This window comes from Chrysemys picta, chromosome 12, assembly GCF_011386835.1.
Source record: "Chrysemys picta bellii isolate R12L10 chromosome 12, ASM1138683v2, whole genome shotgun sequence".
Classification (NCBI taxonomy): Eukaryota; Metazoa; Chordata; order Testudines; family Emydidae; genus Chrysemys; species Chrysemys picta.
This window is the reverse complement of record NC_088802.1, coordinates 55054961-55067741: the sequence shown is the minus strand read 5'-3', so window position 1 is coordinate 55067741 and position 12781 is coordinate 55054961.

Sequence of the window (12781 nt, the reverse complement as noted above, 5' to 3'; positions counted from 1 at the left end):
GGCCATCGTTGTAATATTTCAAACTCTAATTAAGAAAAACGCTTGAACTGGTTTTGGGAGCCCCCCCCCCCAGCCCAGGGGCCCCAGGGCCGGTCCGATTCCGGGACAGGGGCAATAGCGTGCAATTAACCAACGCCTGGGTGGGGTTTTTTTTTTGGGGGGGGGAGAAACCCCCGCTCAACGGAGAGGAGCAACTGGCACCGATCCCTCAAGTGCGCGGAGCACTGCGCCCCTGAACTCCCCGGACAGGCGGGGTTCCCCGAGCTGTGTGTGGGGGGCGCCCCTGCTCCGCTCCTGCCCAGCGCCACAGGGGGAGCGGAGGCAGAACGTCCCCCCGCCTTGGGTGAGGTTTTGCTGACCCCGAAATTCACTGACCCGCACAAACATCTCTGCTTTCCCTAGCCCACCTTCCCCGAGTGACCCGGCAGCCCTCGCCAAACAAAGAACCAGGGGGACAAAGTGCCCCGCATGGGGGGGGGGCTCACACCGAGCGGGAAGGACGGGAGGCAGGTTCTGCTAAAGGCAGGTCCTTGCAAATATTATCTCCCAGCAAACTTTTAGCGTAAGTAGCTCTGCGTGTGTGTATAACTGTGTGTGTGTGTGTGTCTGTGTGAGTGTGTGTTGGCTACCCTGGCTGGCGATCCCAATCCGCTGCCTTTTTACTTTAAAAATTATATCTCTTCATGTCACAATCGTTTCCCTTTAAAAGCACAAACATCCAATTTGGCTGCGTGTAATAAAAATCAGTCGGGGCTCCTTAAACGGTACCATTCGGCTGAAGTAAGTTGTGAAATCTAATCTATTATATCCATAAAGGAGAATGCTTTCATTGTAAATTCAGGTTATAAAGAAAACTATACCTGTAACAGTCCCCCACCCCACCCCCCCTTTTCGGATTTGCTACTTGATGGCTTATCAAATTACTTCAAAATGCCGGGCTCCCCCCTTCCATAGCTCATTGGGACAAAAATTAGATGTGGCAAGACATTCCTTTTAACAGCATGAAAAGGTCATAAACTGGCAACAACAACACAGGAAAGAAATACACACAACGTCAGTCCGGCCCGCTGCAATCCGGGTTGTGGGATTCATACGCAACTCTTCCCAGAAAAAGGCTCCCTTTGACAAAGGCGTGCACGGAGTGGGGGTGCCGGGCTCTGGGGGTCCCCCCACAGCTCCTCGTGCAGTCAGCAACCACACAAACCAAACAGGGAGCCAGTGAATGGAAACCAGGGAGTCGCAACTCCCCCGCCTGCCACCCGGGTCTGGGGCTGGGCTGCAAAGCTTCGCTCGATAGAACTCGGTAGATTTATTTGTATTTAATGTTTCGACCCAGCAGAGGATGGGCCGGGCGCGGGTGGGGGCAGGAAAGCGGCCTCGCCATTTTTTAAAGATAAAAAAAGATGGTGCGAGCGGAGTTTTGCTTTGTGCCGTGGCGTAGGGCTCGAAAGGAAAAATGCCCCGCCGATTAGCTGATTACACATCACCTTTCAGAAGAAATTAAGCAATACTCTAGGCACAAAAAAGTGTGTGTGTGTGTGTGGGGGGGGGGGGGGGGGGGGCTGCTTGCCAGGCCTGTGTTCAGGGAACAAAGCCCAAGGAACAGGACAGAGGAAAAAAGCATAAAACAGACCCACTAAGTTTGGATATGAGGGGAGTTGCGGGGAGGATCCCACTTTTGTCAGCGCTCCGGAGAAAGGTTTATTAATGGCAGGCGAATGTCCCCACTGCCGCATCCGACCCGATTTCCTCGTCTAATCTTTGATTTCCAGCTAAGTGGGGTTTTTTTTTCTGCCACTTGCAACCTAGTGTCTTGAAAGGAGGGAGGGGGAGAGAAAGGAAAACAGCTGCAATTTGCACTTACAACATTCTTAAAATACTCGGGAGAATTTGCCAGGCGTGGGATTTCCACGCAGCCGCTTCCACCCGGGAGCGAGACAGTCCGCCGAGCGCTGGCTAACCAGGCACCGGCGTCAACACTGTAGGGCGTTTATTGGCGACAAAAAGCGTCGAAATAAACCCCAGCTGCAACCCTGCAGAAGAAACCAGCAACTTCCAGAGACGGTTTGGTTTCCTAAACGCTTTTTTTTTGGGGAGGGGACAAAATATTTGGCATGCGGACAAGAACATAATTAAATGGCAGTAGAGAAGGGGAGAAGAGGGTGGATTTGGGACCTGCTTTCTAATTAAATTAAATGTTTGCAAGGCAAATAAATATAATTAGCTAAATATTACCATGGCATAAATAATAATAATCTAACCATGCACCAAAGGCAAAAAAAAATATTGGTTGCCAGGGTTTATTTTATTATTTGCAGTTTGTTGAACGTAGTTTATTGTTCTGGACGCAGTTTGTGTTTAGAGCAGGGGCGATTAAATACATTTGCAGGGAGGAAGAAATGAAACTAGAGGATCGATTAGAATGAAGAAAAATTCAGAGTAAATTCAGTCAGTTTTGGGAGCTGCCGAAGGTGACGGGGGTGGAAGGGCAGGAGAAGCAAGTTTTCCTGGGGAAAAAAAAATCCGAAAAGCAGCAAAGTGACCCGTGACAAGAGATTTAAAATGGAATTAAGAGACTGCTTTCAAAAAAAAAATGTTAAAACGGAAAAAAGAGTGGAAAGTCTGACATCCCTAAACAAACTGAAACGGGACTGATTGCAGGGCTGGGAATTCTCCAACCCATAAATCTACCGAGACTTTTTCAATGAAATCATATTTTTATGGATTGTTTAGTTTTATTTAGAGAGCAAAAAGCTTTGTACGTTTGACCAAACCTGGGCTCGGCCTCGCCTCGCCTCCTGCTCTGTCTGACTGTTACACACAAAATTCCTCTAAAATGTTAATTACAATAAAGGGTATTTTTAATCCAATCGAGGGGGGGATAAAACCAAAAACCTCTTTTCATTTAAAGCCCATAAACCTCGAAAGAATCACTTGAATTTCCCCCTTCGATAGTGGGTTGGTATCGTTTCCACACGGGTTTGCCATTGTGCCCTAATCCAGATTAAAAACCTCCCTCCCTGTATTTCCTAGCCGTCAGGAAACCCATCTTCCAACTCGCCCAGCGGCTTCGGTTATTGATCCCTGGCTGTGCCATTGTCTGGGGAAGGGGGTGAACATTTTATTCGTGACCACTCGGATCGAGACACTCCGGTGTAGGGCAGCGTCTGGCCGGAGCAAGCGAGACTCTTCGAGCTTTCAAGGTTTGCAACAATGCAACCCCCCCATTCCCGATACTGCTCTCTCCTCCCAGCCGAGCCAGGGCCTTGCATGGCGGGGGGCGTGAGGGGAAGATTTTTATTTTATTTAGCGAGGTAACAAAATAATCAAAAACATTCAGATCCCTTAAATCCCTCTCCAAAGATCTTCTTGGAAAGAACCCAGGATATTTGGAATCATTTTTGGGAAAGCCTCGTAAAACCAATTGTTTTCCAGGAATCCAAATATCCGTAGATCCAGAGTTAAGAAGGGGAAAAAAAATCTACAAAGAAAAAAATTTTTAAATGCAATTTCTCTTTTTAAAAAGATACACAATTTAGCAATTCAATTATTCCGTGGGTTTCCCCCCCACCCGGATTAGAAAATACATTACCTTGTTCTCCCCAAATATTTAAAAATAATAAATTTATGCCTGGTCGCCCGGAGAATTAAAATAATAATAATTTAAAAAAACAAATCACTTGGAAAGTAGTTACGGGGGGAAATCAGACCAGTTCGAAACGAACCGCGTGAGCGCCGAGAAACTGAGATTTCTAGATTCAAATCCAATCTCCTCCTTTTTTATTTTAAACCGGTTTCCTGTTTACATTTCGAAAGTAACATTAGTTATAATTATTATTACCCCGTCTAAGGAGTTTTCCCATCCCGAGTTTTTAATATTTGCTCTGATTCAGAGACACGTGAAATGATTTCTCTGCGTTTTATTTCAGAGCCCCGTGTGGTATTTTTGTTGTAGATAAAAATAAATAAGCGAGCAAACAAAGACTGAAGTTCCCTTTAGAGGATTTACTTCTAATCGGTATTTGTATTTTTAAAAAGGGCTTTCCTATTGTTTTCTGTCCGCCTATTAGCTCGGACATTGCATTCAGGTCTTTCCCTCTCTAGCTACAAAAGGAACAATCGTTTTTTTTATTTTACACAAAAAATTAAAACCAAGAGACCCCATAACCTAGAACAAAGGAGTCTTTTAATATTCTTTATAGTGGATCAGGCCACAGTGGAAAATCTGAATTGCCGGACAGATTGACTTGCTGCGTGGAAGAAAGAATCCCGCAATAACCCCAGAACCCGCAAACCGCTCGTGTGGGCTGGAACAAATCTGTTCCGAGGCAGTTCTACGTTTTATTACAACCCTTTGCTTGACTCCAGCTCCCTAGACCTGGAGGAAGCCAACTCCGCTCCTCACCACTTTTTTCCTGCCCTAAATGATCTTTTATATAGATTATATTTTTAACTCACCAAAATCATCGCTTGATTTTTTTTGGGGGGGGAGGGGGAGAAGGGAAAAGAGCACATACCTGGCAATCCAGAAATCCAGCCTCTTCCCCCCCCCTCCAGAAAAAAAATTCGGGGGGAGAAAGCTATTGAAAATAAGACAGAGTTTGTAGCCTAGCCCTCCCCTCCCGCCGGCTGGAAAGTACCCCAGCGGCCCTGGCTCGGCAAGCCGGGAGCATGGCTTGGGCCCGCACGCTGCGATTTTGCCTTTGGCCAACAATCGTTTTTACCTTCCAGGGACAAGCAGCTGCCGCCCAGACCGAATCGCCCCCAAATCAGAAAGAGACCCCCCCCCCGCCCCCTGTCCTTCCCCAGGGCAGCTGGGCCACGCACCGCCGCTCTCCCGAGCTGGGGCTCCGGCTCAGGGCCCCCGGCTGGCAGCGGACTGCGGCCCCTGCGGCTTCGCACGTAGTTCGAGTCTCCATCCCGCCGACTCAGGCTCGCCTTCTCCGCAGGCGGGGGACGAACTCCAGCAGCTCCGAGAATCCAGCCGCCGAGAGCCCGGGCAGCCCGGCCCCGGGGTGTGCCCCCCCCCTCACCGGCTCTTCCTGGGGGACTCCGGCGGCAGCCCCCCCGCCTCGGCCCGCAGCACGTGCGAGCTCCGCTCCGCGCCGGCGATCCGGGCTCCCCAGGTCTTTCGGGCGCGGCCCCTCGCCAAGCTGCAGCGACTCCTCCGGCCCGGCCCCCCTGCTCCCGGGCACCGGCTCCGGGGCTCGCCCCGGGGAGCAGCAGGCGCGGCCCGGGGAAGGACGCCCCGGGCGGGGCGGGGGTAGGGAGGGGGAGACTCCGCGGGGAAGAGCCGCCCCCTCCCCCAGCAGCCTGAGTCACCGGCATCCCCGGCCCAGCCCCTTTTAAGGCGGGATGGAGGCAGCCGGGCCGCACCAACTGCTCGGGCGCAGCGGAGGCTCCTGGGCGGCGGGAGACCGGCTGGGGCTGGGCTCGCTCCCGGGCAAGGGGCGTCCAGGCGGCTGCAGGCACCGGGCGCGCCCCGACTGGGCAGCGCCGCAGCCCGGAGCGTTCTCGGGTCACCTTAAATCCGTCGCGCCGCCCCCCTCCGCGCACCCTCGCGTCGCAGCCAATCAGCAGCGGCGCCGCCGTTCTCTGAATGATTCCCTCTGGGCGGGTGGGGCGCGCCTCCTCCAATCGGACGTGGGGGCGCAGCGGCCCGGGCTCTCGGGCCAATGGGCAGGCGGCTCTCAGCGGAGGCCGGTGTGCGCGCTGCTGGGGATGCCCCAGGCTCAGGCTCGCCATGTGCTCACCCAGCCGGCTCTGCCCGCGTGTCCGGGCCTGGGACTCCGCTCGTCAGCCGGGCCCAACAAGCCTCGAGCCTGCGCTGCTCCCAGGGCCAGTGGCTGAGACACTGGGGAGCACAGGCGGGTTGCGCACGATAGGGACTTAGCTCTGCCCCCTTGGCCCCAGGGCTGCACCCCTGTGCCCCTGGCACTCAGAGAGAAGGTGGCTCTGTATGTAAAAGGACAGCCAGCTCCCCACCTCGTGGGGTTTTGTTACTGTTTACCCTGAGCTAAGAGTTGGCCTGCCAGTTTTCCTGGTTTTACAAACACATTTTCTTTTTTTTGTAAATAGTTTTTCCTCTACCTGGGTGTTGTGTGAAAGACCCACACAAACAAAGGCGCTTTACTAGGTCACAGGAGAAAAAGTGAAACCGACTATTCACAAAGTGCTGGCGAAGACCCAAAGTCAACAAACTGAGTCAATGGGGAAAACTTTTCTTTTTTAAATTTGATTGTCATCCTAGATTGTACTTGTAACAGTGCAAGGTACAATGCAGAAGCATGTTTTCAAAGTTGACAGCGCCCCTTTAAATAAAAGATCATTGTAGGTATTACTAACAGAGCCTTGGATGATTAAAACTGAGAGCATTTTATGACTGCACTTTACTTTGCAGCCTTTATGCTGTTTGTCCAAGATGAGTGAATTAGCAAAAAGCAAAGGACTACAGTAGCTTAGCCACTTTCTCTCTTGTTTCTACTCAGTTTCATGTCTGGGTCCCATGCACTAGCACAATGCTGCAATGTCTCGGCTGCAAACACGGCGTGGAGAAAGTTTACTTCCAAACCAATCAAACTGTTTTAATTGACATTTATTTTAGATGTCGTGAAACATTTCTAGTACTATCCCATTTTGAAAAACCTGGGATCATTATCACTGTTGAGCAAATCTTAACTTTTGGGTCTAAACTACTTATCAAGTCCCTCTGAAGGGCAATATTGAAGCCCTAAGTAGTTCATTGGTTATTGTCTTCTCCAGCACTGCTAGCCTTCCCTCTGATCTGCCTGGTTTTCTATAGACTGACAGCCTCTTGAGACTGAAGTTTTCCATTAATTCACAGAACCGTTACAGTACAGGCAGCAGCTGCACCCGAGTGCCTTACCCTGACCTGCAGGAACCAGTTCCGCAAGCCAGAGAGGCGTTCGGTTTGCATGGCCGGCTCAGTCCTTGCTCTCTTTTGGTTGACATTGCCTGGAACCTTGTCAGCTGGTACCAGTGGGGATGATGTTTCCATGTGACATGGATTCCTGATCGCTAGGAACTGGATTGAGACCCACTAACCTGCGTATAGGCCACTAATCAGCATAGACCAGGGGTTCTCAAACTGGGGGGCAGGACCCCTGAGAGGGTCAGAAGGTTCTTACGTGGGGGGGTTGTGAGCTGTCAGCCTCCACCCCAAACCCCGCTTTGCACCCAGCATTTATAATGGTGTTAAATATATTTAAAGTGTTTTTAATTTATAAGGGGGTCGCTTACTATCAGAGGTTTACTATGTGAAGGGGGTCACCAGTACAAACATTTGAGAACCACTGGCATAGACCATCCCACTATTGATACAGATAGCCTCTGCTCTGATCTGGATTCCCTGGGTCCAGCAGGTGTAGAAGTGGGATGCAGATGGTTTATAATAAAGTTGGACTTAAAACAAAAAGTGAACATCGTTTTATAACTGCTGTTGTTTATTCTCATTTGGAATGACGTGTCTGTACATCAGCTAGCACCATGAGGGGCCCGCCTGGCTAGGGCTTCGTGGTAGTACTGCACTACAAATAATCAAGGCAAGGCAAGCTGTGTGTCTGCCCGGGGGTGGACCATTTCTTTGCTGGCTACGCTGGAGCCAGCGAGGTGGTTCACTGCACCAGTGAAAAAAGTGTGAGCACAGCTCTGTGTTGGGCACCAAAGCCAACATGCTGTTTACACCCATGCACAGTGAAAGCAAATTGGGTGCAAATTGTTCCCATTCTGGCTTAGCAGCATTCCACGCCCGCTTTGCAAGAGGGGGAGCGATTACCCGAGGTGCAGAGCAGTGGAGAATAGGGGCCCGTGGGTGCAGGTCCAAGCACATAACTGAGTGGGTGCGTGGTTATGACATCCGTGAAAGGTGGTAAATCAGAAGCTGGCTTTGGGGCATAGAGTGTGCCAGTCCAGACGCTACCGTTGGCATTGGATTGTGCAATGCGTTTGGGAGTTACAAATGGGAGGAGTAATGCATCTGTTTCCAGGGGCCTCTACAAACAGCTGGGTGCCCATGAAATTGCTCTCCCCTAGCAGCAGCACATGGAAATCACAGCTCCTTCCCAGGCATCCCCCTGAGAGGTGGCAGGGCAGCTCCATACAGGGAAAGTTTATTCTAGAAAGTGAAAGTGGGAGCTGATCTAATGCTCCCAGTTCAGCTTCTTAAGTGGAAAACTCTCCCAGCCACTCTGGACTGGGGAAGGAGAGGGGACTGGAGAGGAGCGGGTCTGGCTGTCTAACCAGGGACATAGTGTGGCCCTTTGGTCATTACTAACTCACCAGCAGGCCGCAGACTGTGAAGGAAGCAATAGTTGATCTTTTAGTGGGCAGCTGAGTCCAGGGGGTCTGGGCACCAAAGGGAGAAAGGATTGTAAAATACTCCACTACAAAGAGTCAAACTGGTGGAGGGGCAAAGAAGAAGTATTTCTCCTGCCTTTCCCTAGTCTACACCCTTAGCTTTCTGCCGAGGACGACGTTCCAGAGTGGCGGGATATGAGACACAAACCCTCCACCCCAACATTTTATTTTTAAAATTGAAAATGAAGCATCAGAACTAATACCGATTAGCCACTTCCGGGTGTGCATGGCTGGACCTTTGCCCTCTTGACCCAGCAGGCACCAGAGAAGACAGAAATAAGTCATGAGTCCAAGGGGAAAGATTTCCTTCTGATCCGGTTCCTTCCCACCTTCGTTCCTTCCCACGTCCGGGTATTCGCTCGTTGGCGCCTGGGCTGTATTTCCCTTCACCACCGACCCCGGGGCCTCCCGTCCTCAGAAGCAACAATATTGCAATAGTTCATCTCCTTCCAAACACAGCACCAGGGACTCCTGTTGCTCAGGGCGACGTCCCCCACCCCTTGGAAGGAAGGTTCCAATCTATTTGAAGCAGAATTTAATCTTGTTGGGGGTAGTTTACACTGGGTAGTAAATAAAGATGGTGGAGTGTGGCGCGCTTAGGGGGCTGCGCTCGGAGTTAAATGGAAGCAGGGGTGACGCTAAGCCTACATCCGTCTTGGAAAAAAGAGCCGCACATCATTAACATAGGGGTTATAACTGGCTTTAAACACATCAATGTTAATTTCTTCACACACGTTGGAGAAAGGCCCTGTATCCCTAACATTGTCTATTGACGGCTCATGTGATCCCAATCAGCAAATGTATTTCAGTCAGAAGGTTCCGTCTTAGCGGAGTTTCTATAGAGCAGAAGAATGCATATCATTAGGAGTGTAAATCCTCTGGCAAGCTGACGGGTACCATGAAAGGAGACATCAGCCGCGCGGCTCCCGGGCCGCTGAGGAAACACAGGCACAATTAGTTTCTGACAGAGGGACAGATGGAAACAGAGCCGGATCTGTAGATGGGTGGAGATACCTGCACACACGGAAAAGGAGGGAGAGGGCAAAGACCTGCGCAGCTGGAAAATGGTGACTGCTCTTGTTTTCCCCTTCCCTTCTCAATTTTGATCTGTGGCTATTGTCCCTGGGAGACGGGTGAAGGGAGGGAATGCCAGAGCTGGACCTTTGCCCATAACCCAAGGCGGGCTACAGCGGCTGTCGGTGGCTTCAGCCGGGAGCATCTCTCTGACACGGAATAGAAAAGCCTGCTGCATCCATCTTTCCAACCTGGCGTGGGCAACGGCCCGAATGCTCGCTCTTTGGGGGTAAAGGGTGGGTCGGGGGAGGCAGAGCCATTCATGTCTAGGTTGCCAGTTCAACGCCCGCTCAGATCAGTAACAGAGAAGAATTGTCACCTTCAGAAGCTGACTGACAGCCCTGGTGTGAGATGAGCTCCTGGGTCCCTGCCCAGTGTGCAGATCACAGGAACCCCTTTCTCAACTGGCAGCAATGATTGGGGGGCCCAGAAGCAAAGCCAGGGACCAAACAAGCTGTGGAGAGTGGAGTAGGAGCAGGTGGGTTTGGCTTTCGCTCTCTGCTGGGTCCGTGGAAACGGAGAGACAGGTGCACTGTCTACCTGGCCAGTTCTGAGCTGCCCCATTGCAGAGCCTTGTGTTCATTACCGGCTGCGAATGGTGGATGGACCCGGGACCCAGGGCCACAGATCTTCTCGTGGTTCTGGCTGGGGCAGAGAGTGGCCCCCGCCTTTGGCAAAGCTGCCCCGGAGGGACGCTCTACCCCCTCTTTTGGCAGCACACTTTGATGTCAGAGCCACCGGTTGGCCTGGATCTCAAGTCTGTCACAAGTGGCTGTGGCTTGTGGCTAGCAGGGAGGACTAGTCCCCGGCCTGGCTTCAGCATCCCCTTCCCACACATGCAGTTGCTATGCAGGTCTTTCCTTCCCCCAGTCCGTTCAGGCCTGGTTCCCTGTGTTCTCCTGGCTTCCTGGGACTGACGCTTCCTGCAGCAGTTTCCCCGATTCCTCATGTGCATCTGAAGAAGTGAGGTTTTTACCCACGAAAGCTTATGCCCAAATACATCTGTTAGTCTTTAAGGTGCCACCGGACTCCTCGTTGTTTTTGTAGATACAGACTCACACGGCTACCCCCTGATACTTAATTCTTCAGGGGTCGTCCTCCTGTAACTCTCAGCCCAGCAACGTGGTGCCCAGTCCTGCCCCTCGGACTGAGGCCTTTCCACAGACCGGGGGCCCGTCTCACCTCTGGCAGTGCAGAGTGCTCCGGGGTGCTGGAGCGGGGCTGGCGGGAGTGGCACATGAATGGGAGCCCAGCCTCGGAGCCGTCCTTTTCCAACTCTCGTTAATCACTGGGGAAAACAGAGCAATTTTCCCAAATGAGCAGAGCCTTGGCATTATTAGCCCTGTCCGTCCCGCGTTCCCCGGCCCTGACGGATGGCAGGAGAGCCGCAGGCCAAATTGGCTGGAGCTGGCTGTGGGCGCATTCCATGCCCTGCACTGCCTGGCAAGCAACTGGGGCAGAAGCCAGGATAACGCCTTCCGTGCCTGTTGCTGCTGCTCGCTCACCAAGAAAGTGCCTCGTTCTCTGGCTTGACAGCTGAAAACAAGGCCCGGGCTCCAGGTCTTTGCTGGCTGGGCTGTCCAGGGTGGGGAGCCCCTCCCAAGAGTCCCCTGCTCTGCGGAGGGCTCCACTTTGAAGTTCAGAAGGGTTGTTATTGTAGAACCATGTGCCGGGTCTTTAAGAGCCACCAGAGCCCTTGGATTCAGTAGGGACAAAAGACCAAGGTCTTTGCAAAGACCGGTGTACTTCCGCCAGCGCACAAAAAGGGAAAGTAGTCCCCCCCAGGGCACTTCTCTGGCAAGAGGTCAGAGCTATCTGCTGCCAGAGGTTATACGCTAGCAGAGAGAACAGAGGGGTCACAGGGAGAGCAATCTCTCCTGGCAGGTCCCAGTGCTGGGGGGAGACGGGGGCAGGTTAGCAAACGTCAGACTAAGAGAGTGACTGGACCAGAGCAGACAGCACCCTACTTGGCAAGGTGCCTAAGTCCCTTGGGCTGCAGAGACGTGCCTAGGAGCTGTGGCCACTCGGCGTCTCGCCCGGGGGGATCCCATGACGAATGCATGAAGAGCTAACTGGCCCAGTCTCTCTTGGGGAGTCAATGGGGGTACACACTGTTCAGAAGGCAGGGATGGGACTCAAGACATCTGGGATCAATTCCTGGCTCTGCCACAGCTCCTGGGATGACGATCGGCAAGTCACATAGCCTCCCTGGCCTGGTTCCCCCTCTGAGAAATGGGGATCCCACCCTCTCTGCGTTTGTCTTCTCTAGTTAGACTGGGAGCTCTTTGGAACAGGGTCTCTCGCACTATGTCGGCAGGACCCAGCACGACGGGGCCCTGATCTCAGCAGGGATCTGGGCAGCGCCCGGCGCGACGGGGCCCTGATCTTGGCTGGGGTCTGGGCAGCGGCCGGCACGACGGAGCCCTGATCTCAGCTGGGGTCTCGACAGCGCCCGGCGCGATGGGGCCCTGATCTTGGCTGGGACCCGTAAATGCTATTGTAGTACAAACAATAATGATAAGACAAAAACATGCTCTGGAAGGAGGGGAACGATCCACCCTGGTTTTCCCTTATGAAGTCAGCTGTCACACAGTCATCTCTTTGTCCTCCCATTTCCTGCCCCCTTCCTTCCCCCTCCCCCATGAGCTGGGGCCCATCTCTTGTTGCCCTTGCAAACAATCGGGTGCTTTCAGCCACCAAACAGAAGGGAAGGAAAAAATCATCTCACACCGATCTCAGCTTCTCCAGGAAAGTCTTGCTTCTTTCTGTGCCGTTTTGACTCCTGTGCCCTGACAAATAACCCCCATTGCTAGGCTACCAAGCAGCAGGCCTGGGCGGGCCGGCCTGCGGGGCTGAGCTGAACTGGCCTGTAATGAGACCCTCCTTGGGGCCAGCCCTGAACCCTTGGATGGGAACAAGCCTTGATTTCTTTAGGCCACCGACAGAACATGGCCAGGTAAAAGCCCACATATGCCAGAGGGCTGGGTGCCAGGTTGTGTAATTTTTGGTGGTGTCCAGAACGGGTCCAAGCAGAGACGTCCCATCAATAGGACGGACCAGGGCAACCGCCCTGGGCCTCGCGTTTTGGGGGACCCCGTGCTTCAGGGGGATGCAGGGTCTAGGGTGGCCTGGGGGGCTAATGGGGGGCCTGGCACCGGCAGCAACGAGCGACCCAGCCACAGCCCGCTTTGCCTCACCCTGCCGGTGTCGCTCGTGGGAGGGGGCGGAAGCCGGAAGGAGGTGGGGCGCGGGCGTGGGGCGGAATGGGAGCAGGAGGGGGCGGAGCAAGGGCACTGGCTCAGGGGCAGGGACAGGAACTTGGGGGAAGGGG